This window comes from Cololabis saira, unplaced genomic scaffold (assembly GCF_033807715.1).
Source record: "Cololabis saira isolate AMF1-May2022 unplaced genomic scaffold, fColSai1.1 scf044, whole genome shotgun sequence".
NCBI classification, from domain to species: Eukaryota; Metazoa; Chordata; class Actinopteri; order Beloniformes; family Belonidae; genus Cololabis; species Cololabis saira.
The window spans coordinates 187,501-210,000 of record NW_026906208.1 but is presented as its reverse complement, the minus strand read 5'-3'; the positions used below and the strand labels follow the sequence as shown (position 1 = coordinate 210,000).

The 22,500-nt window shown below is 45.8% G+C and overlaps 70 non-coding genes across 70 annotated transcripts in view; all 70 read right to left on the bottom strand.

Moving 5' to 3' along the window:
* LOC133433529 (5S ribosomal RNA) overlaps nucleotides 1-79 on the bottom strand; it is a 119-nt gene extending 40 nt beyond the window's left edge. The window contains exon 1 of the ribosomal RNA XR_009777732.1: nucleotides 1-79. This exon is cut by the window's left edge and continues 40 nt beyond it. This is a non-coding gene — a ribosomal RNA (5S ribosomal RNA).
* Nucleotides 80-278: 199 nt separating this feature from the next.
* On the bottom strand, nucleotides 279-397 carry LOC133433412 (5S ribosomal RNA). The gene has a single exon (XR_009777620.1). It is a non-coding gene; the product is annotated as a 5S ribosomal RNA (ribosomal RNA).
* Nucleotides 398-596: 199 nt separating this feature from the next.
* LOC133433129 (5S ribosomal RNA) lies at nucleotides 597-715 on the bottom strand. Its single transcript, XR_009777348.1, has one exon. It is a non-coding gene; the product is annotated as a 5S ribosomal RNA (ribosomal RNA).
* A 199-nt stretch (nucleotides 716-914) lies between these two features.
* On the bottom strand, nucleotides 915-1,033 carry LOC133433136 (5S ribosomal RNA). The gene has a single exon (XR_009777355.1). It is a non-coding gene; the product is annotated as a 5S ribosomal RNA (ribosomal RNA).
* A 199-nt stretch (nucleotides 1,034-1,232) lies between these two features.
* LOC133433212 (5S ribosomal RNA) lies at nucleotides 1,233-1,351 on the bottom strand. Its single transcript, XR_009777427.1, has one exon. It is a non-coding gene; the product is annotated as a 5S ribosomal RNA (ribosomal RNA).
* A 199-nt stretch (nucleotides 1,352-1,550) lies between these two features.
* Nucleotides 1,551-1,669, bottom strand: LOC133433128 (5S ribosomal RNA). Its single transcript, XR_009777347.1, has one exon. It is a non-coding gene; the product is annotated as a 5S ribosomal RNA (ribosomal RNA).
* A 199-nt stretch (nucleotides 1,670-1,868) lies between these two features.
* Nucleotides 1,869-1,987, bottom strand: LOC133433220 (5S ribosomal RNA). The gene has a single exon (XR_009777435.1). It is a non-coding gene; the product is annotated as a 5S ribosomal RNA (ribosomal RNA).
* A 216-nt stretch (nucleotides 1,988-2,203) lies between these two features.
* LOC133433441 (5S ribosomal RNA) lies at nucleotides 2,204-2,322 on the bottom strand. Its single transcript, XR_009777648.1, has one exon. It is a non-coding gene; the product is annotated as a 5S ribosomal RNA (ribosomal RNA).
* Nucleotides 2,323-2,539: 217 nt separating this feature from the next.
* Nucleotides 2,540-2,658, bottom strand: LOC133433127 (5S ribosomal RNA). The gene has a single exon (XR_009777346.1). It is a non-coding gene; the product is annotated as a 5S ribosomal RNA (ribosomal RNA).
* A 199-nt stretch (nucleotides 2,659-2,857) lies between these two features.
* Nucleotides 2,858-2,976, bottom strand: LOC133433528 (5S ribosomal RNA). Its single transcript, XR_009777731.1, has one exon. It is a non-coding gene; the product is annotated as a 5S ribosomal RNA (ribosomal RNA).
* Nucleotides 2,977-3,175: 199 nt separating this feature from the next.
* LOC133433411 (5S ribosomal RNA) lies at nucleotides 3,176-3,294 on the bottom strand. The gene has a single exon (XR_009777619.1). It is a non-coding gene; the product is annotated as a 5S ribosomal RNA (ribosomal RNA).
* A 199-nt stretch (nucleotides 3,295-3,493) lies between these two features.
* Nucleotides 3,494-3,612, bottom strand: LOC133433126 (5S ribosomal RNA). The gene has a single exon (XR_009777345.1). It is a non-coding gene; the product is annotated as a 5S ribosomal RNA (ribosomal RNA).
* Nucleotides 3,613-3,811: 199 nt separating this feature from the next.
* Nucleotides 3,812-3,930, bottom strand: LOC133433125 (5S ribosomal RNA). The gene has a single exon (XR_009777344.1). It is a non-coding gene; the product is annotated as a 5S ribosomal RNA (ribosomal RNA).
* A 199-nt stretch (nucleotides 3,931-4,129) lies between these two features.
* Nucleotides 4,130-4,248, bottom strand: LOC133433211 (5S ribosomal RNA). Its single transcript, XR_009777426.1, has one exon. It is a non-coding gene; the product is annotated as a 5S ribosomal RNA (ribosomal RNA).
* Nucleotides 4,249-4,447: 199 nt separating this feature from the next.
* On the bottom strand, nucleotides 4,448-4,566 carry LOC133433296 (5S ribosomal RNA). Its single transcript, XR_009777507.1, has one exon. It is a non-coding gene; the product is annotated as a 5S ribosomal RNA (ribosomal RNA).
* Nucleotides 4,567-4,782: 216 nt separating this feature from the next.
* Nucleotides 4,783-4,901, bottom strand: LOC133433206 (5S ribosomal RNA). The gene has a single exon (XR_009777422.1). It is a non-coding gene; the product is annotated as a 5S ribosomal RNA (ribosomal RNA).
* A 199-nt stretch (nucleotides 4,902-5,100) lies between these two features.
* Nucleotides 5,101-5,219, bottom strand: LOC133433124 (5S ribosomal RNA). Its single transcript, XR_009777343.1, has one exon. It is a non-coding gene; the product is annotated as a 5S ribosomal RNA (ribosomal RNA).
* A 217-nt stretch (nucleotides 5,220-5,436) lies between these two features.
* LOC133433123 (5S ribosomal RNA) lies at nucleotides 5,437-5,555 on the bottom strand. Its single transcript, XR_009777342.1, has one exon. It is a non-coding gene; the product is annotated as a 5S ribosomal RNA (ribosomal RNA).
* A 199-nt stretch (nucleotides 5,556-5,754) lies between these two features.
* Nucleotides 5,755-5,873, bottom strand: LOC133433336 (5S ribosomal RNA). The gene has a single exon (XR_009777547.1). It is a non-coding gene; the product is annotated as a 5S ribosomal RNA (ribosomal RNA).
* Nucleotides 5,874-6,089: 216 nt separating this feature from the next.
* Nucleotides 6,090-6,208, bottom strand: LOC133433009 (5S ribosomal RNA). Its single transcript, XR_009777240.1, has one exon. It is a non-coding gene; the product is annotated as a 5S ribosomal RNA (ribosomal RNA).
* Nucleotides 6,209-6,431: 223 nt separating this feature from the next.
* LOC133433335 (5S ribosomal RNA) lies at nucleotides 6,432-6,550 on the bottom strand. Its single transcript, XR_009777546.1, has one exon. It is a non-coding gene; the product is annotated as a 5S ribosomal RNA (ribosomal RNA).
* Nucleotides 6,551-6,766: 216 nt separating this feature from the next.
* Nucleotides 6,767-6,885, bottom strand: LOC133433008 (5S ribosomal RNA). The gene has a single exon (XR_009777239.1). It is a non-coding gene; the product is annotated as a 5S ribosomal RNA (ribosomal RNA).
* A 223-nt stretch (nucleotides 6,886-7,108) lies between these two features.
* On the bottom strand, nucleotides 7,109-7,227 carry LOC133433122 (5S ribosomal RNA). The gene has a single exon (XR_009777341.1). It is a non-coding gene; the product is annotated as a 5S ribosomal RNA (ribosomal RNA).
* Nucleotides 7,228-7,426: 199 nt separating this feature from the next.
* Nucleotides 7,427-7,545, bottom strand: LOC133433120 (5S ribosomal RNA). The gene has a single exon (XR_009777340.1). It is a non-coding gene; the product is annotated as a 5S ribosomal RNA (ribosomal RNA).
* A 216-nt stretch (nucleotides 7,546-7,761) lies between these two features.
* LOC133433312 (5S ribosomal RNA) lies at nucleotides 7,762-7,880 on the bottom strand. The gene has a single exon (XR_009777523.1). It is a non-coding gene; the product is annotated as a 5S ribosomal RNA (ribosomal RNA).
* A 217-nt stretch (nucleotides 7,881-8,097) lies between these two features.
* LOC133433487 (5S ribosomal RNA) lies at nucleotides 8,098-8,216 on the bottom strand. Its single transcript, XR_009777692.1, has one exon. It is a non-coding gene; the product is annotated as a 5S ribosomal RNA (ribosomal RNA).
* Nucleotides 8,217-8,415: 199 nt separating this feature from the next.
* On the bottom strand, nucleotides 8,416-8,534 carry LOC133433119 (5S ribosomal RNA). The gene has a single exon (XR_009777339.1). It is a non-coding gene; the product is annotated as a 5S ribosomal RNA (ribosomal RNA).
* A 199-nt stretch (nucleotides 8,535-8,733) lies between these two features.
* Nucleotides 8,734-8,852, bottom strand: LOC133433258 (5S ribosomal RNA). The gene has a single exon (XR_009777471.1). It is a non-coding gene; the product is annotated as a 5S ribosomal RNA (ribosomal RNA).
* A 199-nt stretch (nucleotides 8,853-9,051) lies between these two features.
* On the bottom strand, nucleotides 9,052-9,170 carry LOC133433508 (5S ribosomal RNA). Its single transcript, XR_009777712.1, has one exon. It is a non-coding gene; the product is annotated as a 5S ribosomal RNA (ribosomal RNA).
* A 217-nt stretch (nucleotides 9,171-9,387) lies between these two features.
* LOC133433347 (5S ribosomal RNA) lies at nucleotides 9,388-9,506 on the bottom strand. Its single transcript, XR_009777557.1, has one exon. It is a non-coding gene; the product is annotated as a 5S ribosomal RNA (ribosomal RNA).
* A 199-nt stretch (nucleotides 9,507-9,705) lies between these two features.
* Nucleotides 9,706-9,824, bottom strand: LOC133433118 (5S ribosomal RNA). Its single transcript, XR_009777338.1, has one exon. It is a non-coding gene; the product is annotated as a 5S ribosomal RNA (ribosomal RNA).
* Nucleotides 9,825-10,040: 216 nt separating this feature from the next.
* On the bottom strand, nucleotides 10,041-10,159 carry LOC133433310 (5S ribosomal RNA). The gene has a single exon (XR_009777521.1). It is a non-coding gene; the product is annotated as a 5S ribosomal RNA (ribosomal RNA).
* Nucleotides 10,160-10,376: 217 nt separating this feature from the next.
* Nucleotides 10,377-10,495, bottom strand: LOC133433486 (5S ribosomal RNA). The gene has a single exon (XR_009777691.1). It is a non-coding gene; the product is annotated as a 5S ribosomal RNA (ribosomal RNA).
* Nucleotides 10,496-10,694: 199 nt separating this feature from the next.
* LOC133433117 (5S ribosomal RNA) lies at nucleotides 10,695-10,813 on the bottom strand. Its single transcript, XR_009777337.1, has one exon. It is a non-coding gene; the product is annotated as a 5S ribosomal RNA (ribosomal RNA).
* Nucleotides 10,814-11,012: 199 nt separating this feature from the next.
* Nucleotides 11,013-11,131, bottom strand: LOC133433257 (5S ribosomal RNA). The gene has a single exon (XR_009777470.1). It is a non-coding gene; the product is annotated as a 5S ribosomal RNA (ribosomal RNA).
* Nucleotides 11,132-11,330: 199 nt separating this feature from the next.
* On the bottom strand, nucleotides 11,331-11,449 carry LOC133433506 (5S ribosomal RNA). Its single transcript, XR_009777710.1, has one exon. It is a non-coding gene; the product is annotated as a 5S ribosomal RNA (ribosomal RNA).
* Nucleotides 11,450-11,666: 217 nt separating this feature from the next.
* On the bottom strand, nucleotides 11,667-11,785 carry LOC133433346 (5S ribosomal RNA). Its single transcript, XR_009777556.1, has one exon. It is a non-coding gene; the product is annotated as a 5S ribosomal RNA (ribosomal RNA).
* A 199-nt stretch (nucleotides 11,786-11,984) lies between these two features.
* LOC133433116 (5S ribosomal RNA) lies at nucleotides 11,985-12,103 on the bottom strand. The gene has a single exon (XR_009777336.1). It is a non-coding gene; the product is annotated as a 5S ribosomal RNA (ribosomal RNA).
* Nucleotides 12,104-12,319: 216 nt separating this feature from the next.
* On the bottom strand, nucleotides 12,320-12,438 carry LOC133432953 (5S ribosomal RNA). Its single transcript, XR_009777187.1, has one exon. It is a non-coding gene; the product is annotated as a 5S ribosomal RNA (ribosomal RNA).
* Nucleotides 12,439-12,655: 217 nt separating this feature from the next.
* On the bottom strand, nucleotides 12,656-12,774 carry LOC133433115 (5S ribosomal RNA). The gene has a single exon (XR_009777335.1). It is a non-coding gene; the product is annotated as a 5S ribosomal RNA (ribosomal RNA).
* A 199-nt stretch (nucleotides 12,775-12,973) lies between these two features.
* LOC133433410 (5S ribosomal RNA) lies at nucleotides 12,974-13,092 on the bottom strand. Its single transcript, XR_009777618.1, has one exon. It is a non-coding gene; the product is annotated as a 5S ribosomal RNA (ribosomal RNA).
* Nucleotides 13,093-13,291: 199 nt separating this feature from the next.
* On the bottom strand, nucleotides 13,292-13,410 carry LOC133433114 (5S ribosomal RNA). Its single transcript, XR_009777334.1, has one exon. It is a non-coding gene; the product is annotated as a 5S ribosomal RNA (ribosomal RNA).
* Nucleotides 13,411-13,609: 199 nt separating this feature from the next.
* On the bottom strand, nucleotides 13,610-13,728 carry LOC133433113 (5S ribosomal RNA). Its single transcript, XR_009777333.1, has one exon. It is a non-coding gene; the product is annotated as a 5S ribosomal RNA (ribosomal RNA).
* Nucleotides 13,729-13,927: 199 nt separating this feature from the next.
* LOC133433209 (5S ribosomal RNA) lies at nucleotides 13,928-14,046 on the bottom strand. The gene has a single exon (XR_009777425.1). It is a non-coding gene; the product is annotated as a 5S ribosomal RNA (ribosomal RNA).
* A 217-nt stretch (nucleotides 14,047-14,263) lies between these two features.
* On the bottom strand, nucleotides 14,264-14,382 carry LOC133433112 (5S ribosomal RNA). Its single transcript, XR_009777332.1, has one exon. It is a non-coding gene; the product is annotated as a 5S ribosomal RNA (ribosomal RNA).
* Nucleotides 14,383-14,581: 199 nt separating this feature from the next.
* LOC133433527 (5S ribosomal RNA) lies at nucleotides 14,582-14,700 on the bottom strand. Its single transcript, XR_009777730.1, has one exon. It is a non-coding gene; the product is annotated as a 5S ribosomal RNA (ribosomal RNA).
* Nucleotides 14,701-14,899: 199 nt separating this feature from the next.
* LOC133433409 (5S ribosomal RNA) lies at nucleotides 14,900-15,018 on the bottom strand. The gene has a single exon (XR_009777617.1). It is a non-coding gene; the product is annotated as a 5S ribosomal RNA (ribosomal RNA).
* A 199-nt stretch (nucleotides 15,019-15,217) lies between these two features.
* LOC133433111 (5S ribosomal RNA) lies at nucleotides 15,218-15,336 on the bottom strand. The gene has a single exon (XR_009777331.1). It is a non-coding gene; the product is annotated as a 5S ribosomal RNA (ribosomal RNA).
* A 199-nt stretch (nucleotides 15,337-15,535) lies between these two features.
* LOC133433102 (5S ribosomal RNA) lies at nucleotides 15,536-15,654 on the bottom strand. The gene has a single exon (XR_009777322.1). It is a non-coding gene; the product is annotated as a 5S ribosomal RNA (ribosomal RNA).
* A 199-nt stretch (nucleotides 15,655-15,853) lies between these two features.
* On the bottom strand, nucleotides 15,854-15,972 carry LOC133433208 (5S ribosomal RNA). Its single transcript, XR_009777424.1, has one exon. It is a non-coding gene; the product is annotated as a 5S ribosomal RNA (ribosomal RNA).
* A 199-nt stretch (nucleotides 15,973-16,171) lies between these two features.
* Nucleotides 16,172-16,290, bottom strand: LOC133433295 (5S ribosomal RNA). The gene has a single exon (XR_009777506.1). It is a non-coding gene; the product is annotated as a 5S ribosomal RNA (ribosomal RNA).
* A 216-nt stretch (nucleotides 16,291-16,506) lies between these two features.
* Nucleotides 16,507-16,625, bottom strand: LOC133433230 (5S ribosomal RNA). The gene has a single exon (XR_009777444.1). It is a non-coding gene; the product is annotated as a 5S ribosomal RNA (ribosomal RNA).
* A 199-nt stretch (nucleotides 16,626-16,824) lies between these two features.
* On the bottom strand, nucleotides 16,825-16,943 carry LOC133433110 (5S ribosomal RNA). The gene has a single exon (XR_009777330.1). It is a non-coding gene; the product is annotated as a 5S ribosomal RNA (ribosomal RNA).
* Nucleotides 16,944-17,160: 217 nt separating this feature from the next.
* Nucleotides 17,161-17,279, bottom strand: LOC133433109 (5S ribosomal RNA). Its single transcript, XR_009777329.1, has one exon. It is a non-coding gene; the product is annotated as a 5S ribosomal RNA (ribosomal RNA).
* Nucleotides 17,280-17,478: 199 nt separating this feature from the next.
* LOC133433334 (5S ribosomal RNA) lies at nucleotides 17,479-17,597 on the bottom strand. The gene has a single exon (XR_009777545.1). It is a non-coding gene; the product is annotated as a 5S ribosomal RNA (ribosomal RNA).
* Nucleotides 17,598-17,813: 216 nt separating this feature from the next.
* On the bottom strand, nucleotides 17,814-17,932 carry LOC133433007 (5S ribosomal RNA). The gene has a single exon (XR_009777238.1). It is a non-coding gene; the product is annotated as a 5S ribosomal RNA (ribosomal RNA).
* A 223-nt stretch (nucleotides 17,933-18,155) lies between these two features.
* Nucleotides 18,156-18,274, bottom strand: LOC133433581 (5S ribosomal RNA). The gene has a single exon (XR_009777782.1). It is a non-coding gene; the product is annotated as a 5S ribosomal RNA (ribosomal RNA).
* Nucleotides 18,275-18,473: 199 nt separating this feature from the next.
* On the bottom strand, nucleotides 18,474-18,592 carry LOC133433468 (5S ribosomal RNA). Its single transcript, XR_009777673.1, has one exon. It is a non-coding gene; the product is annotated as a 5S ribosomal RNA (ribosomal RNA).
* A 216-nt stretch (nucleotides 18,593-18,808) lies between these two features.
* Nucleotides 18,809-18,927, bottom strand: LOC133433234 (5S ribosomal RNA). Its single transcript, XR_009777448.1, has one exon. It is a non-coding gene; the product is annotated as a 5S ribosomal RNA (ribosomal RNA).
* A 199-nt stretch (nucleotides 18,928-19,126) lies between these two features.
* On the bottom strand, nucleotides 19,127-19,245 carry LOC133433562 (5S ribosomal RNA). The gene has a single exon (XR_009777763.1). It is a non-coding gene; the product is annotated as a 5S ribosomal RNA (ribosomal RNA).
* A 200-nt stretch (nucleotides 19,246-19,445) lies between these two features.
* Nucleotides 19,446-19,564, bottom strand: LOC133433452 (5S ribosomal RNA). Its single transcript, XR_009777658.1, has one exon. It is a non-coding gene; the product is annotated as a 5S ribosomal RNA (ribosomal RNA).
* Nucleotides 19,565-19,763: 199 nt separating this feature from the next.
* On the bottom strand, nucleotides 19,764-19,882 carry LOC133432974 (5S ribosomal RNA). Its single transcript, XR_009777207.1, has one exon. It is a non-coding gene; the product is annotated as a 5S ribosomal RNA (ribosomal RNA).
* A 199-nt stretch (nucleotides 19,883-20,081) lies between these two features.
* Nucleotides 20,082-20,200, bottom strand: LOC133433425 (5S ribosomal RNA). Its single transcript, XR_009777632.1, has one exon. It is a non-coding gene; the product is annotated as a 5S ribosomal RNA (ribosomal RNA).
* A 199-nt stretch (nucleotides 20,201-20,399) lies between these two features.
* LOC133433108 (5S ribosomal RNA) lies at nucleotides 20,400-20,518 on the bottom strand. The gene has a single exon (XR_009777328.1). It is a non-coding gene; the product is annotated as a 5S ribosomal RNA (ribosomal RNA).
* Nucleotides 20,519-20,717: 199 nt separating this feature from the next.
* LOC133432973 (5S ribosomal RNA) lies at nucleotides 20,718-20,836 on the bottom strand. The gene has a single exon (XR_009777206.1). It is a non-coding gene; the product is annotated as a 5S ribosomal RNA (ribosomal RNA).
* A 199-nt stretch (nucleotides 20,837-21,035) lies between these two features.
* Nucleotides 21,036-21,154, bottom strand: LOC133433424 (5S ribosomal RNA). Its single transcript, XR_009777631.1, has one exon. It is a non-coding gene; the product is annotated as a 5S ribosomal RNA (ribosomal RNA).
* A 199-nt stretch (nucleotides 21,155-21,353) lies between these two features.
* LOC133433107 (5S ribosomal RNA) lies at nucleotides 21,354-21,472 on the bottom strand. Its single transcript, XR_009777327.1, has one exon. It is a non-coding gene; the product is annotated as a 5S ribosomal RNA (ribosomal RNA).
* A 216-nt stretch (nucleotides 21,473-21,688) lies between these two features.
* On the bottom strand, nucleotides 21,689-21,807 carry LOC133433548 (5S ribosomal RNA). The gene has a single exon (XR_009777750.1). It is a non-coding gene; the product is annotated as a 5S ribosomal RNA (ribosomal RNA).
* A 223-nt stretch (nucleotides 21,808-22,030) lies between these two features.
* LOC133433475 (5S ribosomal RNA) lies at nucleotides 22,031-22,149 on the bottom strand. Its single transcript, XR_009777679.1, has one exon. It is a non-coding gene; the product is annotated as a 5S ribosomal RNA (ribosomal RNA).
* Nucleotides 22,150-22,348: 199 nt separating this feature from the next.
* On the bottom strand, nucleotides 22,349-22,467 carry LOC133433106 (5S ribosomal RNA). Its single transcript, XR_009777326.1, has one exon. It is a non-coding gene; the product is annotated as a 5S ribosomal RNA (ribosomal RNA).
* Nucleotides 22,468-22,500: the final 33 nt, after the last annotated feature.

The following is a 22,500-nucleotide window of genomic DNA, read 5'->3' as shown; positions in this document are numbered from 1 at the left end:
AGTACTAACCAGGCACGACCCTGCTTAGCTTCCGAGATCAGACGAGATCGGGCGCATCCAGGCTGGTATGGCCGTAAGCTGATGTTGCAGCTTGAAATACCTCTTATATGGAGTTGAAGATAAGTCATATAATATAAGTCATTGATTTGTTGGTTTTATTTGTTGGAGTTAAAGTGCCTTAACCATGTGCAAAACACTTTAGGACGTGAGCTGTCGCTGTTACCACGTTGAAATATGTGTGGCTAGATTAAGCGAGACCGTTCTCTGCTGGTTGAAAAAGCTTACAGCACCTGGTATTCCCAGGCGGTCTCCCATCCAAGTACTAACCAGGCCCGACCCTGCTTAGCTTCCGAGATCAGACAAGATCGGGCGCATCCAGGCTGGTATGGCCGTAAGCAGAAGTTGCAGCTTGAAATACCTCTGATATGGAGTTGAAGATAAGTCATAGAATATAAGTCATTGATTTGTTGGTTTAATTTGTTGGAGTTAAAGTGCCTTAACCATGTGCAAAACACTTTAGGACGTGAGCTGTCGCTGTTACCACGTTGAAATATGTGTGGGTAGATTAAGCGAGAGCGTTCTCTGCTGGTTGAAAAAGCTTACAGCACCTGGTATTCCCAGGCGGTCTCCCATCCAAGTACTAACCAGGCCCGACCCTGCTTAGCTTCCGAGATCAGACGAGATCGGGCGCATCCAGGCTGGTATGGCCGTAAGCAGAAGCTGCAGCTTGAAATACCTCTTGTATGGAGTTGAAGATAAGTCATAGAATATAAGTTATAGATTTGTTGGTTTTATTTGTTGGAGTTAAAGTGCCTTAACCATGTGCAAAACACTTTAGGACGTGAGCTGTCGCTGTTACCACGTTGAAATATGTGTGGGTAGATTAAGCGAGAGCGCTCTCTGCTGGTTGAAAAAGCTTACAGCACCTGGTATTCCCAGGCGGTCTCCCATCCAAGTACTAACCAGGCCCGACCCTGCTTAGCTTCCGAGTTCAGATGAGATCGGGCGCATCCAGGCTGGTATGGCCGTAAGCTGAAGTTGCAGCTTGAAATACCTCTTATATGGAGTTGAAGATAAGTCATATAATATAAGTCATTGATTTGTTGGTTTTATTTGTTGGAGTTAAAGTGCCTTAACCATGTGCAAAACACTTTAGGACGTGAGCTGTCGCTGTTACCACGTTGAAATATGTGTGGGTAGATTAAGCGAGAGCGCTCTCTGTTGGTTGAAAAAGCTTACAGCACCTGGTATTCCCAGGCGGTCTCCCATCCAAGTACTAACCAGGCCCGACCCTGCTTAGCTTCCGAGATCAGACGAGATCGGGCGCATCCAGGCTGGTATGGCTGTAAGCAGAAGCTGCAGCTTGAAATACCTCTTATATGGAGTTGAAGATAAGTCATAGAATATAAGTCTTTGATTTGTCGGTTTTATTTGTTGGAGTTAAAGTGCCTTAACCATGTGCAAAACACTTTAGGACGTGAGCTGTCGCTGTTACCACGTTGAAATATGTGTGGGTAGATTAAGCGAGAGCGTTCTCTGCTGGTTGAAAAAGCTTACAGCACCTGGTATTCCCAGGCGGTCTCCCATCCAAGTACTAACCAGGCCCGACCCTGCTTAGCTTCCGAGATCAGACGAGATCGGGCGCATCCAGGCTGGTATGGCCGTAAGCAGAAGTTGCAGCTTGAAATACCTCTGATATGGAGTTGAAGATAAGTCATAGAATATAAGTCATTGATTTGTTGGTTTTATTTGTTGGAGTTAAAGTGCCTTAACCATGTGCAAAACACTTTAGGACGTGAGCTGTCGCTCTTACCACGTTGAAATATGTGTGGGTAGATTAAGCGAGAGCGCTCTCTGCTGGTTGAAAAAGCTTACAGCACCTGGTATTCCCAAGCGGTCTCCCATCCAAGTACTAACCAGGCCCGACCCTGCTTAGCTTCCGAGATCAGACGAGATCGGGCGCATCCAGGCTGGTATGGCCGTAAGCTGAAGCTGCAGCTTGAAATACTTCTTATATGGAGTTGAAGATAAGTATATAATACAAGTCATTGATTTGTTGGTGATAATAATTTAGAAGCGCTTATTTGTTGGAGTTAAACTGCGTTAACCATGTGCAAAACACTTTAGGACGTGAGCTGTCGCTGTTACCACGTTGAAATATGTGTGGGTAGATTAAGCGAGAGCGCTCTCTGTTGGTTGAAAAAGCTTACAGCACCTGGTATTCCCAGGCGGTCTCCCATCCAAGTACTAACCAGGCCCGACCCTGCTTAGCTACCGAGATCAGACGAGATCGGGCGCATCCAGGCTGGTATGGCCGTTAGCAGAAGCTGCAGCTTGAAACACCTCTTATATGGAGTTGAAGATAAGTCATATAATATAAGTCATTGATTTGTTGGTGATAATAATTTAGAAGCGCTTATTTGTTGGAGTTAAAGTGCCTTAACCATGTGCAAAACACTTTAGGACGTGAGCTTTCGCTGTTACCACGTTGAAATATATGTGGGTAGATTAAGCGAGAGCGTTCTCTGCAGGTTGAAAAAGCTTACAGCACCTGGTATTCCCAGGCGGTCTCCCATCCAAGTACTAACCAGGCCCGACCCTGCTTAGCTTCCGAGATCAGACGAGATCGGGCGCATCCAGGCTGGTATGGCCGTAAGCAGAAGCTGCAGCTTGAAATACCTCTTGTATGGAGTTGAAGATAAGTCATAGAATATAAGTTATAGATTTGTTGGTTTTATTTGTTGGAGTTAAAGTGCCTCAACCATGTGCAAAACACTTTAGGACGTGAGCTGTCGCTGTTACCACGTTGAAATATGTGTGGGTAGATTAAGCGAGAGCGCTCTCTGCTGGTTGAAAAAGCTTACAGCACCTGGTATTCCCAGGCGGTCTCCCATCCAAGTACTAACCAGGCACGACCCTGCTTAGCTTCCGAGATCAGACGAGATCGGGCGCATCCAGGCTGGTATGGCCGTAAGCTGATGTTGCAGCTTGAAATACCTCTTATATGGAGTTGAAGATAAGTCATATAATATAAGTCATTGATTTGTTGGTTTTATTTGTTGGAGTTAAAGTGCCTTAACCATGTGCAAAACACTTTAGGACGTGAGCTGTCGCTGTTACCACGTTGAAATATGTGTGGCTAGATTAAGCGAGACCGTTCTCTGCTGGTTGAAAAAGCTTACAGCACCTGGTATTCCCAGGCGGTCTCCCATCCAAGTACTAACCAGGCCCGACCCTGCTTAGCTTCCGAGATCAGACAAGATCGGGCGCATCCAGGCTGGTATGGCCGTAAGCAGAAGTTGCAGCTTGAAATACCTCTGATATGGAGTTGAAGATAAGTCATAGAATATAAGTCATTGATTTGTTGGTTTAATTTGTTGGAGTTAAAGTGCCTTAACCATGTGCAAAACACTTTAGGACGTGAGCTGTCGCTGTTACCACGTTGAAATATGTGTGGGTAGATTAAGCGAGAGCGTTCTCTGCTGGTTGAAAAAGCTTACAGCACCTGGTATTCCCAGGCGGTCTCCCATCCAAGTACTAACCAGGCCCGACCCTGCTTAGCTTCCGAGATCAGACGAGATCGGGCGCATCCAGGCTGGTATGGCCGTAAGCAGAAGCTGCAGCTTGAAATACCTCTTGTATGGAGTTGAAGATAAGTCATAGAATATAAGTTATAGATTTGTTGGTTTTATTTGTTGGAGTTAAAGTGCCTTAACCATGTGCAAAACACTTTAGGACGTGAGCTGTCGCTGTTACCACGTTGAAATATGTGTGGGTAGATTAAGCGAGAGCGCTCTCTGCTGGTTGAAAAAGCTTACAGCACCTGGTATTCCCAGGCGGTCTCCCATCCAAGTACTAACCAGGCCCGACCCTGCTTAGCTTCCGAGTTCAGATGAGATCGGGCGCATCCAGGCTGGTATGGCCGTAAGCTGAAGTTGCAGCTTGAAATACCTCTTATATGGAGTTGAAGATAAGTCATATAATATAAGTCATTGATTTGTTGGTTTTATTTGTTGGAGTTAAAGTGCCTTAACCATGTGCAAAACACTTTAGGACGTGAGCTGTCGCTGTTACCACGTTGAAATATGTGTGGGTAGATTAAGCGAGAGCGCTCTCTGTTGGTTGAAAAAGCTTACAGCACCTGGTATTCCCAGGCGGTCTCCCATCCAAGTACTAACCAGGCCCGACCCTGCTTAGCTTCCGAGATCAGACGAGATCGGGCGCATCCAGGCTGGTATGGCTGTAAGCAGAAGCTGCAGCTTGAAATACCTCTTATATGGAGTTGAAGATAAGTCATAGAATATAAGTCTTTGATTTGTCGGTTTTATTTGTTGGAGTTAAAGTGCCTTAACCAAGTGCAAAACACTTTAGGACGTGAGCTGTCGCTGTTACCACGTTGAAATATGTGTGGGTAGATTAAGCGAGAGCGCTCTCTGCTGGTTGAAAAAGCTTACAGCACCTGGTATTCCCAGGCGGTCTCCCATCCAAGTACTAACCAGGCCCGACCCTGCTTAGCTTCCGAGATCAGACGAGATCGGGCACATCCAGGCTGGTATGGCCGTAAGCTGAAGCTGCAGCTTGAAATACTTCTTATATGGAGTTGAAGATAAGTATATAATACAAGTCATTGATTTGTTGGTGATAATAATTTAGAAGCGCTTATTTGTTGGAGTTAAAGTGCCTTAACCATGTGCAAAACACTTTAGGACGTGAGCTGTCGCTGTTACCACGTTGAAATATGTGTGGGTAGATTAAGCGAGAGCGCTCTCTGCTGGTTGAAAAAGCTTACAGCACCTGGTATTCCCAGGCGGTCTCCCATCCAAGTACTAACCAGGCCCGACCCTGCTTAGCTTCCGAGATCAGATGAGATCGGGCGCATCCAGGCTGGTATGGCCGTAAGCAGAAGCTGCAGCTTGAAATACCTCTTATATGGAGTTGAAGATAAGTCATAGAATATAAGTCATTGATTTGTTGGTTTTATTTGTTGGAGTTAAAGTGCCTTAACCATGTGCAAAACACTTTAGGACGTGAGCTGTCGCTGTTACCACGTTGAAATATGTGTGGCTAGATTAAGCGAGACCGTTCTCTGCTGGTTGAAAAAGCTTACAGCACCTGGTATTCCCAGGCGGTCTCCCATCCAAGTACTAACCAGGCCCGACCCTGCTTAGCTTCCGAGATCAGACGAGATCGGGCGCATCCAGGCTGGTATGGCCGTAAGCAGAAGCTGCAGCTTGAAATACCTCTTGTATGGAGTTGAAGATAAGTCATAGAATATAATTAATTGATTTGTTGGTGATAATAATTTAGAAGCGCTTATTTGTTAGAGTTAAAGTGCCTTAACCATGTGCAAAACACTTTAGGACGTGAGCTTTCGCTGTTACCACGTTGAAATATGTGTGGGTAGATTAAGCGAGAGCGCTCTCTGCTGGTTGAAAAAGCTTACAGCACCTGGTATTCCCAGGCGGTCTCCCATCCAAGTACTAACCAGGCCCGACCCTGCTTAGCTTCCGAGATCAGACGAGATCGGGCGCATCCAGGCTGGTATGGCCGTAAGCAGAAGCTGCAGCTTGAAATACCTCTTGTATGGAGTTGAAGATAAGTCATAGAATATAAGTTATAGATTTGTTGGTTTTATTTGTTGGAGTTAAAGTGCCTTAACCATGTGCAAAACACTTTAGGACGTGAGCTGTCGCTGTTACCACGTTGAAATATGTGTGGCTAGATTAAGCGAGACCGTTCTCTGCTGGTTGAAAAAGCTTACAGCACCTGTTATTCCCAGGCGGTCTCCCATCCAAGTACTAACCAGGCCCGACCCTGCTTAGCTTCCGAGATCAGACGAGATCGGGCGCATCCAGGCTGGTATGGCCGTAAGCAGAAGTTGCAGCTTGAAATACATCTGATATGGAGTTGAAGATAAGTATTTAATACAAGTCATTGATTTGTTGGTGATAATAATTTAGAAGCGCTTATTTGTTGGAGTTAAAGTGCCTTAACCATGTGCAAAACACTTTAGGACGTGAGCTGTCGCTATTACCACGTTGAAATATGTGTGGGTAGATTAAGCGAGAGCGCTCTCTGCTGGTTGAAAAAGCTTACAGCACCTGGTATTCCCAGGCGGTCTCCCATCCAAGTACTAACCACGCCCGACCCTGCTTAGCTTCCGAGATCAGACGAGATCGGGCGCATCCAGGCTTGTATGGCCGTAAGCTGAAGCTGAAGCTGCAGCTTGAAATACCTCTTATATGGAGTTGAAGATAAGTCATATAATATAAGTCATTGATTTGTTGGTGATAATAATTTAGAAGCACTTATTTGTTGGAGTTAAAGTGCCTTAACCATGTGCAAAACACTTTAGGACGTGAGCTGTCGCTGTTACCACGTTGAAATATGTGTGGGTAGATTAAGCGAGACCGTTCTCTGCTGGTTGAAAAAGCTTACAGCACCTGTTATTCCCAGGCGGTCTCCCATCCAAGTACTAACCAGGCCCGACCCTGCTTAGCTTCCGAGATCAGACGAGATCGGGCGCATCCAGGCTGGTATGGCCGTAAGCAGAAGTTGCAGCTTGAAATACCTCTGATATGGAGTTGAAGATAAGTATTTAATACAAGTCATTGATTTGTTGGTGATAATAATTTAGAAGCGCTTATTTGTTGGAGTTAAAGTGCCTTAACCATGTGCAAAACACTTTAGGACGTGAGCTGTCGCTATTACCACGTTGAAATATGTGTGGGTAGATTAAGCGAGAGCGCTCTCTGCTGGTTGAAAAAGCTTACAGCACCTGGTATTCCCAGGCGGTCTCCCATCCAAGTACTAACCACGCCCGACCCTGCTTAGCTTCCGAGATCAGACGAGATCGGGCGCATCCAGGCTTGTATGGCCGTAAGCTGAAGCTGAAGCTGCAGCTTGAAATACCTCTTATATGGAGTTGAAGATAAGTCATAGAATATAATTAATTGATTTGTTGGTGATAATAATTTAGAAGCGCTTATTTGTTGGAGTTAAAGTGCCTTAACCATGTGCAAAACACTTTAGGACGTGAGCTGTCGCTGTTACCACGTTGAAATATGTGTGGCTAGATTAAGCGAGACCGTTCTCTGCTGGTTGAAAAAGCTTACAGCACCTGGTATTCCCAGGCGGTCTCCCATCCAAGTACTAACCAGGCCCGACCCTGCTTAGCTTCCGAGATCAGACGAGATCGGGCGCATCCAGGCTGGTATGGCCGTAAGCAGAAGTTGCAGCTTGAAATACCTCTGATATGGAGTTGAAGATAAGTCATAGAATATAAGTCATTGATTTGTTGGTTTTATTTGTTGGAGTTAAAGTGCCTTAACCATGTGCAAAACACTTTAGGACGTGAGCTGTCGCTCTTACCACGTTGAAATATGTGTGGGTAGATTAAGCGAGAGCGCTCTCTGCTGGTTGAAAAAGCTTACAGCACCTGGTATTCCCAGGCGGTCTCCCATCCAAGTACTAACCAGGCCCGACCCTGCTTAGCTTCCGAGATCAGACGAGATCGGGCGCATCCAGGCTGGTATGGCCGTAAGCTGAAGCTGCAGCTTGAAATACTTCTTATATGGAGTTGAAGATAAGTATATAATACAAGTCATTGATTTGTTGGTGATAATAATTTAGAAGCGCTTATTTGTTGGAGTTAAACTGCGTTAACCATGTGCAAAACATTTTAGGACGTGAGCTGTCGCTGTTACCACGTTGAAATATGTGTGGGTAGATTAAGCGAGAGCGCTCTCTGTTGGTTGAAAAAGCTTACAGCACCTGGTATTCCCAGGCGGTCTCCCATCCAAGTACTAACCAGGCCCGACCCTGCTTAGCTTCCGAGATCAGACGAGATCGGGCGCATCCAGGCTGGTATGGCCGTTAGCAGAAGCTGCAGCTTGAAATACCTCTTATATGGAGTTGAAGATAAGTCATATAATATAAGTCATTGATTTGTTGGTGATAATAATTTAGAAGCGCTTATTTGTTGGAGTTAAAGTGCCTTAACCATGTGCAAAACACTTTAGGACGTGAGCTGTCGCTGTTACCACGTTGAAATATGTGTGGGTAGATTAAGCGAGAGCGTTCTCTGCTGGTTGAAAAAGCTTACAGCACCTGGTATTCCCAGGCGGTCTCCCATCCAAGTACTAACCAGGCCCGACCCTGCTTAGCTTCCGAGATCAGACGAGATTGGGCGCATCCAGGCTGGTATGGCCGTAAGCAGAAGCTGCTGCCTGAAATACCTCTTATATGGAGTTGAAGATAAGTCATAGAATATAAGTCATTGATTTGTTGGTTTTATTTGTTGGAGTTAAAGTGCCTTAACCATGTGCAAAACACTTTAGGACGTGAGCTGTCGCTGTTACCACGTTGAAATATGTGTGGCTAGATTAAGCGAGACCGTTCTCTGCTGGTTGAAAAAGCTTACAGCACCTGGTATTCCCAGGCGGTCTCCCATCCAAGTACTAACCAGGCCCGACCCTGCTTAGCTTCCGAGATCAGACGAGATCGGGCGCATCCAGGCTGGTATGGCCGTAAGCAGAAGTTGCAGCTTGAAATACCTCTGATATGGAGTTGAAGATAAGTCATAGAATATAAGTCCTTGATTTGTTGGTTTTATTTGTTGGAGTTAAAGTGCCTTAACCATGTGCAAAACACTTTAGGACGTGAGCTGTCGCTGTTACCACGTTGAAATATGTGTGGGTAGATTAAGCGAGAGCGTTCTCTGCTGGTTGAAAAAGCTTACAGCACCTGGTATTCCCAGGCGGTCTCCCATCCAAGTACTAACCAGGCCCGACCCTGCTTAGCTTCCGAGATCAGACGAGATCGGGCGCATCCAGGCTGGTATGGCCATAAGCTGAAGCTGCAGCTTGTAATACCTCTTATATGGAGTTGAAGATAAGTCATAGAATATAAGTCATTGATTTGTTGGTTTTATTTGTTGGAGTTAAAGTGCCTTAACCATGTGCAAAACACTTTTGGACGTGAGCTGTCGCTCTTACCACGTTGAAATATGTGTGGGTAGATTAAGCGAGAGCGCTCTCTGCTGGTTGAAAAAGCTTAAAGCACCTGGTATTCCCAGGCGGTCTCCCATCCAAGTACTAACCAGGCCCGACCCTGCTTAGCTTCCGAGATCAGACGAGATCGGGCGCATCCAGGCTGGTATGGCCGTAAGCTGAAGCTGCAGCTTGAAATACTTCTTATATGGAGTTGAAGATAAGTCATATAATACAAGTCATTGATTTGTTGGTGATAATAATTTAGAAGCGCTTATTTGTTGGAGTTAAAGTGCCTTAACCATGTGCAAAACACTTTAGGACGTGAGCTGTCGCTGTTACCACGTTGAAATATGTGTGGGTAGATTAAGCGAGAGCGTTCTCTGCTGGTTGAAAAAGCTTACAGCACCTGGTATTCCCAGGCGGTCTCCCATCCAAGTACTAACCAGGCCCGACCCTGCTTAGCTTCCGAGATCAGACGAGACCGGGCGCATCCAGGCTGGTATGGCCGTAAGCAGAAGTTGCAGCTTGAAATACCTCTGATATGGAGTTGAAGATAAGTCATAGAATATAAGTCATTGATTTGTTGGTTTTATTTGTTGGAGTTAAAGTGCCTTAACCATGTGCAAAACACTTTAGGACGTGAGCTGTCGCTCTTACCACGTTGAAATATGTGTGGGTAGATTAAGCGAGAGCGCTCTCTGCTGGTTGAAAAAGCTTACAGCACCTGGTATTCCCAGGCGGTCTCCCATCCAAGTACTAACCAGGCCCGACCCTGCTTAGCTTCCGAGATCAGACGAGATCGGGCGCATCCAGGCTGGTATGGCCGTAAGCTGAAGCTGCAGCTTGAAATACTTCTTATATGGAGTTGAAGATAAGTATATAATACAAGTCATTGATTTGTTGGTGATAATAATTTAGAAGCGCTTATTTGTTGGAGTTAAACTGCGTTAACCATGTGCAAAACACTTTAGGACGTGAGCTGTCGCTGTTACCACGTTGAAATATGTGTGGGTAGATTAAGCGAGAGCGCTCTCTGTTGGTTGAAAAAGCTTACAGCACCTGGTATTCCCAGGCGGTCTCCCATCCAAGTACTAACCAGGCCCGACCCTGCTTAGCTTCCGAGATCAGACGAGATCGGGCGCATCCAGGCTGGTATGGCCGTTAGCAGAAGCTGCAGCTTGAAATACCTCTTATATGGAGTTGAAGATAAGTCATATAATATAAGTCATTGATTTGTTGGTGATAATAATTTAGAAGCGCTTATTTGTTGGAGTTAAAGTGCCTTAACCATGTGCAAAACACTTTAGGACGTGAGCTGTCGCTGTTACCACGTTGAAATATGTGTGGGTAGATTAAGCGAGAGCGTTCTCTGCTGGTTGAAAAAGCTTACAGCACCTGGTATTCCCAGGCGGTCTCCCATCCAAGTACTAACCAGGCCCGACCCTGCTTAGCTTCCGAGATCAGACGAGATTGGGCGCATCCAGGCTGGTATGGCCGTAAGCAGAAGCTGCTGCCTGAAATACCTCTTATATGGAGTTGAAGATAAGTCATAGAATATAAGTCATTGATTTGTTGGTTTTATTTGTTGGAGTTAAAGTGCCTTAACCATGTGCAAAACACTTTAGGACGTGAGCTGTCGCTGTTACCACGTTGAAATATGTGTGGCTAGATTAAGCGAGACCGTTCTCTGCTGGTTGAAAAAGCTTACAGCACCTGGTATTCCCAGGCGGTCTCCCATCCAAGTACTAACCAGGCCCGACCCTGCTTAGCTTCCGAGATCAGACGAGATCGGGCGCATCCAGGCTGGTATGGCCGTAAGCAGAAGTTGCAGCTTGAAATACCTCTGATATGGAGTTGAAGATAAGTCATAGAATATAAGTCCTTGATTTGTTGGTTTTATTTGTTGGAGTTAAAGTGCCTTAACCATGTGCAAAACACTTTAGGACGTGAGCTGTCGCTGTTACCACGTTGAAATATGTGTGGGTAGATTAAGCGAGAGCGTTCTCTGCTGGTTGAAAAAGCTTACAGCACCTGGTATTCCCAGGCGGTCTCCCATCCAAGTACTAACCAGGCCCGACCCTGCTTAGCTTCCGAGATCAGACGAGATCGGGCGCATCCAGGCTGGTATGGCCATAAGCTGAAGCTGCAGCTTGTAATACCTCTTATATGGAGTTGAAGATAAGTCATAGAATATAAGTCATTGATTTGTTGGTTTTATTTGTTGGAGTTAAAGTGCCTTAACCATGTGCAAAACACTTTTGGACGTGAGCTGTCGCTCTTACCACGTTGAAATATGTGTGGGTAGATTAAGCGAGAGCGCTCTCTGCTGGTTGAAAAAGCTTAAAGCACCTGGTATTCCCAGGCGGTCTCCCATCCAAGTACTAACCAGGCCCGACCCTGCTTAGCTTCCGAGATCAGACGAGATCGGGCGCATCCAGGCTGGTATGGCCGTAAGCTGAAGCTGCAGCTTGAAATACTTCTTATATGGAGTTGAAGATAAGTCATATAATACAAGTCATTGATTTGTTGGTGATAATAATTTAGAAGCGCTTATTTGTTGGAGTTAAAGTGCCTTAACCATGTGCAAAACACTTTAGGACGTGAGCTGTCGCTGTTACCACGTTGAAATATGTGTGGGTAGATTAAGCGAGAGCGTTCTCTGCTGGTTGAAAAAGCTTACAGCACCTGGTATTCCCAGGCGGTCTCCCATCCAAGTACTAACCAGGCCCGACCCTGCTTAGCTTCCGAGATCAGACGAGACCGGGCGCATCCAGGCTGGTATGGCCGTAAGCAGAAGTTGCAGCTTGAAATACCTCTGATATGGAGTTGAAGATAAGTCATAGAATATAAGTCATTGATTTGTTGGTTTTATTTGTTGGAGTTAAAGTGCCTTAACCATGTGCAAAACACTTTAGGACGTGAGCTGTCGCTCTTACCACGTTGAAATATGTGTGGGTAGATTAAGCGAGAGCGCTCTCTGCTGGTTGAAAAAGCTTACAGCACCTGGTATTCCCAGGCGGTCTCCCATCCAAGTACTAACCAGGCCCGACCCTGCTTAGCTTCCGAGATCAGACGAGATCGGGCGCATCCAGGCTGGTATGGCCGTAAGCTGAAGCTGCAGCTTGAAATACTTCTTATATGGAGTTGAAGATAAGTATATAATACAAGTCATTGATTTGTTGGTGATAATAATTTAGAAGCGCTTATTTGTTGGAGTTAAACTGCGTTAACCATGTGCAAAACACTTTAGGACGTGAGCTGTCGCTGTTACCACGTTGAAATATGTGTGGGTAGATTAAGCGAGAGCGCTCTCTGTTGGTTGAAAAAGCTTACAGCACCTGGTATTCCCAGGCGGTCTCCCATCCAAGTACTAACCAGGCCCGACCCTGCTTAGCTACCGAGATCAGACGAGATTGGGCGCATCCAGGCTGGTATGGCCGTTAGCAGAAGCTGCAGCTTGAAATACCTCTTATATGGAGTTGAAGATAAGTCATATAATATAAGTCATTGATTTGTTGGTGATAATAATTTAGAAGCGCTTATTTGTTGGAGTTAAAGTGCCTTAACCATGTGCAAAACACTTTAGGACGTGAGCTTTCGCTGTTACCACGTTGAAATATATGTGGGTAGATTAAGCGAGAGCGTTCTCTGCAGGTTGAAAAAGCTTACAGCACCTGGTATTCCCAGGCGGTCTCCCATCCAAGTACTAACCAGGCCCGACCCTGCTTAGCTTCCGAGATCAGACGAGATCGGGCGCATCCAGGCTGGTATGGCCGTAAGCTGATGTTGCAGCTTGAAATACCTCTTATATGGAGTTGAAGATAAGTCATATAATATAAGTCATTGATTTGTTGGTTTTATTTGTTGGAGTTAAAGTGCCTTAACCATGTGCAAAACACTTTAGGACGTGAGCTGTCGCTGTTACCACGTTGAAATATGTGTGGCTAGATTAAGCGAGACCGTTCTCTGCTGGTTGAAAAAGCTTACAGCACCTGGTATTCCCAGGCGGTCTCCCATCCAAGTACTAACCAGGCCCGACCCTGCTTAGCTTCCGAGATCAGACAAGATCGGGCGCATCCAGGCTGGTATGGCCGTAAGCAGAAGTTGCAGCTTGAAATACCTCTGATATGGAGTTGAAGATAAGTCATAGAATATAAGTCATTGATTTGTTGGTTTAATTTGTTGGAGTTAAAGTGCCTTAACCATGTGCAAAACACTTTAGGACGTGAGCTGTCGCTGTTACCACGTTGAAATATGTGTGGGTAGATTAAGCGAGAGCGTTCTCTGCTGGTTGAAAAAGCTTACAGCACCTGGTATTCCCAGGCGGTCTCCCATCCAAGTACTAACCAGGCCCGACCCTGCTTAGCTTCCGAGATCAGACGAGATCGGGCGCATCCAGGCTGGTATGGCCGTAAGCAGAAGCTGCAGCTTGAAATACCTCTTGTATGGAGTTGAAGATAACTCATAGAATATAAGTTATAGATTTGTTGGTTTTATTTGTTGGAGTTAAAGTGCCTTAACCATGTGCAAAACACTTTAGGACGTGAGCTGTCGCTGTTACCACGTTGAAATATGTGTGGGTAGATTAAGCGAGAGCGCTCTCTGCTGGTTGAAAAAGCTTACAGCACCTGGTATTCCCAGGCGGTCTCCCATCCAAGTACTAACCAGGCCCGACCCTGCTTAGCTTCCGAGTTCAGATGAGATCGGGCGCATCCAGGCTGGTATGGCCGTAAGCTGAAGTTGCAGCTTGAAATACCTCTTATATGGAGTTGAAGATAAGTCATATAATATAAGTCATTGATTTGTTGGTTTTATTTGTTGGAGTTAAAGTGCCTTAACCATGTGCAAAACACTTTAGGACGTGAGCTGTCGCTGTTACCACGTTGAAATATGTGTGGGTAGATTAAGCGAGAGCGCTCTCTGTTGGTTGAAAAAGCTTACAGCACCTGGTATTCCCAGGCGGTCTCCCATCCAAGTACTAACCAGGCCCGACCCTGCTTAGCTTCCGAGATCAGACGAGATCGGGCGCATCCAGGCTGGTATGGCTGTAAGCAGAAGCTGCAGCTTGAAATACCTCTTATATGGAGTTGAAGATAAGTCATAGAATATAAGTCATTGATTTGTTGGTGATAATAATTTAGAAGCGCTTATTTGTTGGAGTTAAAGTGCCTTAACCATGTGCAAAACACTTTAGGACGTGAGCTTTCGCTGTTACCACGTTGAAATATATGTGGGTAGATTAAGCGAGAGCGTTCTCTGCAGGTTGAAAAAGCTTACAGCACCTGGTATTCCCAGGCGGTCTCCCATCCAAGTACTAACCAGGCCCGACCCTGCTTAGCTTCCGAGATCAGACGAGATCGGGCGCATCCAGGCTGGTATGGCCGTAAGCAGAAGCTGCAGCTTGAAATACCTCTTGTATGGAGTTGAAGATAAGTCATAGAATATAAGTTATAGATTTGTTGGTTTTATTTGTTGGAGTTAAAGTGCCTCAACCATGTGCAAAACACTTTAGGACGTGAGCTGTCGCTGTTACCACGTTGAAATATGTGTGGGTAGATTAAGCGAGAGCGCTCTCTGCTGGTTGAAAAAGCTTACAGCACCTGGTATTCCCAGGCGGTCTCCCATCCAAGTACTAACCAGGCACGACCCTGCTTAGCTTCCGAGATCAGACGAGATCGGGCGCATCCAGGCTGGTATGGCCGTAAGCTGATGTTGCAGCTTGAAATACCTCTTATATGGAGTTGAAGATAAGTCATATAATATAAGTCATTGATTTGTTGGTTTTATTTGTTGGAGTTAAAGTGCCTTAACCATGTGCAAAACACTTTAGGACGTGAGCTGTCGCTGTTACCACGTTGAAATATGTGTGGCTAGATTAAGCGAGACCGTTCTCTGCTGGTTGAAAAAGCTTACAGCACCTGGTATTCCCAGGCGGTCTCCCATCCAAGTACTAACCAGGCCCGACCCTGCTTAGCTTCCGAGATCAGACAAGATCGGGCGCATCCAGGCTGGTATGGCCGTAAGCAGAAGTTGCAGCTTGAAATACCTCTGATATGGAGTTGAAGATAAGTCATAGAATATAAGTCATTGATTTGTTGGTTTAATTTGTTGGAGTTAAAGTGCCTTAACCATGTGCAAAACACTTTAGGACGTGAGCTGTCGCTGTTACCACGTTGAAATATGTGTGGGTAGATTAAGCGAGAGCGTTCTCTGCTGGTTGAAAAAGCTTACAGCACCTGGTATTCCCAGGCGGTCTCCCATCCAAGTACTAACCAGGCCCGACCCTGCTTAGCTTCCGAGATCAGACGAGATCGGGCGCATCCAGGCTGGTATGGCCGTAAGCAGAAGCTGCAGCTTGAAATACCTCTTGTATGGAGTTGAAGATAAGTCATAGAATATAAGTTATAGATTTGTTGGTTTTATTTGTTGGAGTTAAAGTGCCTTAACCATGTGCAAAACACTTTAGGACGTGAGCTGTCGCTGTTACCACGTTGAAATATGTGTGGGTAGATTAAGCGAGAGCGCTCTCTGCTGGTTGAAAAAGCTTACAGCACCTGGTATTCCCAGGCGGTCTCCCATCCAAGTACTAACCAGGCCCGACCCTGCTTAGCTTCCGAGTTCAGATGAGATCGGGCGCATCCAGGCTGGTATGGCCGTAAGCTGAAGTTGCAGCTTGAAATACCTCTTATATGGAGTTGAAGATAAGTCATATAATATAAGTCATTGATTTGTTGGTTTTATTTGTTGGAGTTAAAGTGCCTTAACCATGTGCAAAACACTTTAGGACGTGAGCTGTCGCTGTTACCACGTTGAAATATGTGTGGGTAGATTAAGCGAGAGCGCTCTCTGTTGGTTGAAAAAGCTTACAGCACCTGGTATTCCCAGGCGGTCTCCCATCCAAGTACTAACCAGGCCCGACCCTGCTTAGCTTCCGAGATCAGACGAGATCGGGCGCATCCAGGCTGGTATGGCTGTAAGCAGAAGCTGCAGCTTGAAATACCTCTTATATGGAGTTGAAGATAAGTCATAGAATATAAGTCTTTGATTTGTCGGTTTTATTTGTTGGAGTTAAAGTGCCTTAACCAAGTGCAAAACACTTTAGGACGTGAGCTGTCGCTGTTACCACGTTGAAATATGTGTGGGTAGATTAAGCGAGAGCGCTCTCTGCTGGTTGAAAAAGCTTACAGCACCTGGTATTCCCAGGCGGTCTCCCATCCAAGTACTAACCAGGCCCGACCCTGCTTAGCTTCCGAGATCAGACGAGATCGGGCACATCCAGGCTGGTATGGCCGTAAGCTGAAGCTGCAGCTTGAAATACTTCTTATATGGAGTTGAAGATAAGTATATAATACAAGTCATTGATTTGTTGGTGATAATAATTTAGAAGCGCTTATTTGTTGGAGTTAAAGTGCCTTAACCATGTGCAAAACACTTTAGGACGTGAGCTGTCGCTGTTACCACGTTGAAATATGTGTGGGTAGATTAAGCGAGAGCGCTCTCTGCTGGTTGAAAAAGCTTACAGCACCTGGTATTCCCAGGCGGTCTCCCATCCAAGTACTAACCAGGCCCAACCCTGCTTAGCTTCCGAGATCAGACGAGATCGGGCGCATCCAGGCTGGTATGGCCGTAAGCAGAAGCTGCAGCTTGAAATACCTCTTATATGGAGTTGAAGATAAGTCATAGAATATAAGTCATTGATTTGTTGGTTTTATTTGTTGGAGTTAAAGTGCCTTAACCATGTGCAAAACACTTTAGGACGTGAGCTGTCGCTGTTACCACGTTGAAATATGTGTGGCTAGATTAAGCGAGACCGTTCTCTGCTGGTTGAAAAAGCTTACAGCACCTGGTATTCCCAGGCGGTCTCCCATCCAAGTACTAACCAGGCCCGACCCTGCTTAGCTTCCGAGATCAGACGAGATCGGGCGCATCCAGGCTGGTATGGCCGTAAGCAGAAGCTGCAGCTTGAAATACCTCTTGTATGGAGTTGAAGATAAGTCATAGAATATAATTAATTGATTTGTTGGTGATAATAATTTAGAAGCGCTTATTTGTTGGAGTTAAAGTGCCTTAACCATGTGCAAAACACTTTAGGACGTGAGCTTTCGCTGTTACCACGTTGAAATATGTGTGGGTAGATTAAGCGAGAGCGCTCTCTGCTGGTTGAAAAAGCTTACAGCACCTGGTATTCCCAGGCGGTCTCCCATCCAAGTACTAACCAGGCCCGACCCTGCTTAGCTTCCGAGATCAGACGAGATCGGGCGCATCCAGGCTGGTATGGCCGTAAGCAGAAGCTGCAGCTTGAAATACCTCTTGTATGGAGTTGAAGATAAGTCATAGAATATAAGTTATAGATTTGTTGGTTTTATTTGTTGGAGTTAAAGTGCCTTAACCATGTGCAAAACACTTTAGGACGTGAGCTGTCGCTGTTACCACGTTGAAATATGTGTGGCTAGATTAAGCGAGACCGTTCTCTGCTGGTTGAAAAAGCTTACAGCACCTGTTATTCCCAGGCGGTCTCCCATCCAAGTACTAACCAGGCCCGACCCTGCTTAGCTTCCGAGATCAGACGAGATCGGGCGCATCCAGGCTGGTATGGCCGTAAGCAGAAGTTGCAGCTTGAAATACCTCTGATATGGAGTTGAAGATAAGTATTTAATACAAGTCATTGATTTGTTGGTGATAATAATTTAGAAGCGCTTATTTGTTGGAGTTAAAGTGCCTTAACCATGTGCAAAACACTTTAGGACGTGAGCTGTCGCTATTACCACGTTGAAATATGTGTGGGTAGATTAAGCGAGAGCGCTCTCTGCTGGTTGAAAAAGCTTACAGCACCTGGTATTCCCAGGCGGTCTCCCATCCAAGTACTAACCACGCCCGACCCTGCTTAGCTTCCGAGATCAGACGAGATCGGGCGCATCCAGGCTTGTATGGCCGTAAGCTGAAGCTGAAGCTGCAGCTTGAAATACCTCTTATATGGAGTTGAAGATAAGTCATATAATATAAGTCATTGATTTGTTGGTGATAATAATTTAGAAGCACTTATTTGTTGGAGTTAAAGTGCCTTAACCATGTGCAAAACACTTTAGGACGTGAGCTGTCGCTGTTACCACGTTGAAATATGTGTGGGTAGATTAAGCGAGAGCGCTCTCTGCTGGTTTAAAAAGCTTACAGCACCTGGTATTCCCAGGCGGTCTCCCATCCAAGTACTAACAAGGCCCGACCCTGCTTATCTTCCGAGATCAGACGAGATCGGGCGCATCCAGGCTGGTATGGCCGTAAGCAGAAGCTGCAGCTTGAAATACCTCTTATATGGAGTTGAAGATAAGTGATAGAATATAAGTCATTGATTTGTTGGTTTTATTTGTTGGAGTTAAAGTGCCTTAACCATGTGCAAAACACTTTAGGACGTGAGCTGTCGCTCTTACCACGTTGAAATATGTGTGGGTAGATTAAGCGAGAGCGCTCTCTGCTGGTTGAAAAAGCTTACAGCACCTGGTATTCCCAGGCGGTCTCCCATCCAAGTACTAACCAGGCCCGACCCTGCTTAGCTTCCGAGATCAGACGAGAACGGGCGCATCCAGGCTGGTATGGCCGTAAGCTGAAGCTGCAGCTTGAAATACTTCTTATATGGAGTTGAAGATAAGTATATAATACAAGTCATTGATTTGTTGGTGATAATAATTTAGAAGCGCTTATTTGTTGGAGTTAAAGTGCCTTAACCATGTGCAAAACACTTTAGGACGTGAGCTGTCGCTGTTACCACGTTGAAATATGTGTGGGTAGATTAAGCGAGACCGTTCTCTGCTGGTTGAAAAAGCTTACAGCACCTGGTATTCCCAGGCGGTCTCCCATCCAAGTACTAACCAGGCCCGACCCTGCTTAGCTTCCGAGATCAGACGTGATCGGGCGCATCCAGGCTGGTATGGCCGTAAGCAGAAGCTGCAGCTTGAAATACCTCTTGTATGGAGTTGAAGATAAGTCATAGAATATAAGTTATAGATTTGTTGGTTTTATTTGTTGGAGTTAAAGTGCCTTAACCATGTGCAAAACACTTTAGGACGTGAGCTGTCGCTGTTACCACGTTGAAATATGTGTGGGTAGATTAAGCGAGAGCGCTCTCTGCTGGTTGAAAAAGCTTACAGCACCTGTTACTCCCAGGCGGTCTCCCATCCAAGTACTAACCAGGACCGACCCTGCTTAGCTTCCGAGTTCAGACGAGATCGGGCGCATCCAGGCTGGTATGGCCGTAAGCTGAAGTTGCAGCTTGAAATACCTCTTATATGGAGTTGAAGATAAGTCAATTTAATATAAGTCATTGATTTGTTGGTTTTATTTGTTGGAGTTAAAGTGCCTTAACCATGTGCAAAACACTTTAGGACGTGAGCTGTCGCTGTTACCACGTTGAAATATGTGTGGCTAGATTAAGCGAGACCGTTCTCTGCTGGTTGAAAAGGCTTACAGCATCTGGTATTCCCAGGCGGTCTCCCATCCAAGTACTAACCAGGCCCGACCCTGCTTAGCTTCCGAGATCAGACGAGATCGGGCGCATCCAGGCTGGTATGGCCGTAAGCAGAAGTTGCAGCTTGAAATACCTCTGATATGGAGTTGAAGATAAGTCATAGAATATAAGTCATTGATTTGTTGGTTTTATTTGTTGGAGTTAAAGTGCCTTAACCATGTGCAAAACACTTTAGGACGTGAGCTGTCGCTCTTACCACGTTGAAATATGTGTGGGTAGATTAAGCGAGAGCGCTCTCTGCTGGTTGAAAAAGCTTACAGCACCTGGTATTCCCAGGCGGTCTCCCATCCAAGTACTAACCAGGCCCGACCCTGCTTAGCTTCCGAGATCAGACTAGATTGGGCGCATCCAGGCTGGTATGGCCGTAAGCAGAAGCTGCTGCTTGAAATACCTCTTATATGGAGTTGAAGATAAGTCATAGAATATAAGTCATTGATTTGTTGGTTTTATTTGTTGGAGTTAAAGTGCCTTAACCATGTGCAAAACACTTTAGGACGTGAGCTGTCGCTGTTACCACGTTGAAATATGTGTGGGTAGATTAAGCGTGAGCGCTCTCTGCTGGTTGAAAAAGCTTACAGCACCTGGTATTCCCAGGCGGTCTCCCATCCAAGTACTAACAAGGCCCGACCCTGCTTAGCTTCCGAGATCAGATGAGATCGGGCGCATCCAGGCTGGTATGGCCGTAAGCAGAAGCTGCAGCTTGAAATACCTCTTATATGGAGTTGAAGATAAGTCATAGAATATAAGTCATTGATTTGTTGGTTTTATTTGTTGGAGTTAAAGTGCCTTAACCATGTGCAAAACACTTTAGGACGTGAGCTGTCGCTGTTACCACGTTGAAATATGTGTGGGTAGATTAAGCGTGAGCGCTCTCTGCTGGTTGAAAAAGCTTACAGCACCTGGTATTCCCAGGCGGTCTCCCATCCAAGTACTAACCAGGCCCGACCCTGCTTAGCTTCCGAGATCAGACGAGATCGGGCGCATCCAGGCTGGTATGGCCGTAAGCAGAAGCTGCAGCTTGAAATACCTCTGATATGGAGTTGAAGATAAGTCATAGAATATAAGTCATTGATTTGTTGGTTTTATTTGTTGGAGTTAAAGTGCCTTAACCATGTGCAAAACACTTTAGGACGTGAGCTGTCGCTCTTACCACGTTGAAATATGTGTGGGTAGATTAAGCGAGAGCGCTCTCTGCTGGTTGAAAAAGCTTACAGCACCTGGTATTCCCAGGCGGTCTCCCATCCAAGTACTAACCAGGCCCGACCCTGCTTAGCTTCCGAGATCAGACTAGATTGGGCGCATCCAGGCTGGTATGGCCGTAAGCAGAAGCTGCTGCTTGAAATACCTCTTATATGGAGTTGAAGATAAGTCATAGAATATAAGTCATTGATTTGTTGGTTTTATTTGTTGGAGTTAAAGTGCCTTAACCATGTGCAAAACACTTTAGGACGTGAGCTGTCGCTGTTACCACGTTGAAATATGTGTGGGTAGATTAAGCGTGAGCGCTCTCTGCTGGTTGAAAAAGCTTACAGCACCTGGTATTCCCAGGCGGTCTCCCATCCAAGTACTAACAAGGCCCGACCCTGCTTAGCTTCCGAGATCAGATGAGATCGGGCGCATCCAGGCTGGTATGGCCGTAAGCAGAAGCTGCAGCTTGAAATACCTCTTATATGGAGTTGAAGATAAGTCATAGAATATAAGTCATTGATTTGTTGGTTTTATTTGTTGGAGTTAAAGTGCCTTAACCATGTGCAAAACACTTTAGGACGTGAGCTGTCGCTGTTACCACGTTGAAATATGTGTGGGTAGATTAAGCGTGAGCGCTCTCTGCTGGTTGAAAAAGCTTACAGCACCTGGTATTCCCAGGCGGTCTCCCATCCAAGTACTAACCAGGCCCGACCCTGCTTAGCTTCCGAGATCAGACGAGATCGGGCGCATCCAGGCTGGTATGGCCGTAAGCAGAAGCTGCAGCTTGAAATACCTCTGATATGGAGTTGAAGATAAGTATATAATACAAGTCATTGATTTGTTGGTGATAATAATTTAGAAGCGCTTATTTGTTGGAGTTAAAGTGCCTTAACCATGTGCAAAACACTTTAGGACGTGAGCTGTCGCTGTTACCACGTTGAAATATGTGTGGGTAGATTAAGCGAGAGCGCTCTCTGCTGGTTGAAAAAGCTTACAGCACCTGGTATTCCCAGGCGGTCTCCCATCCAAGTACTAACCAGGCCGGACCCTGCTTAGCTTCCGAGATCAGACGAGATCGGGCGCATCCAGGCTGGTATGGCCGTAAGCTGAAGCTGAAGCTGCAGCTTGAAATACCTCTTATATGGAGTTGAAGATAAGTCATATAATATAAGTCATTGATTTGTTGGTGATAATAATTTAGAAGCACTTATTTGTTGGAGTTAAAGTGCCTTAACCATGTGCAAAACACTTTAGGACGTGAGCTGTCGCTGTTACCACGTTGAAATATGTGTGGGTAGATTAAGCGAGAGCGCTCTCTGCCGGTTGAAAAAGCTTACAGCACCTGGTATTCCCAGGCGGTCTCCCATCCTAGTACTAACAAGGCCCGACCCTGCTTAGCTTCCGAGATCAGACGAGATCGGGCGCATCCAGGCTGGTATGGCCGTAAGCAGAAGCTGCAGCTTGAAATACCTCTTATATGGAGTTGAAGATAAGTCATAGAATATAAGTCATTGATTTGTTGGTTTTATTTGTTGGAGTTAAAGTGCCTTAACCATGTGCAAAACACTTTAGGACATGAGCTGTCGCTGTTACCACGTTGAAATTTGTGTGGGTAGATTAAGCGAGAGCGCTCTCTGCTGGTTGAAAAAGCTTACAGCACCTGGTATTCCCAGGCGGTCTCCCATCCAAGTACTAACCAGGCCCGACCCTGCTTAGCTTCCGAGATCAGACGAGATCGGGCGCATCCAGGCTGGTATGGCCGTAAGCAGAAGCTGCAGCTTGAAATACCTCTTATATGGA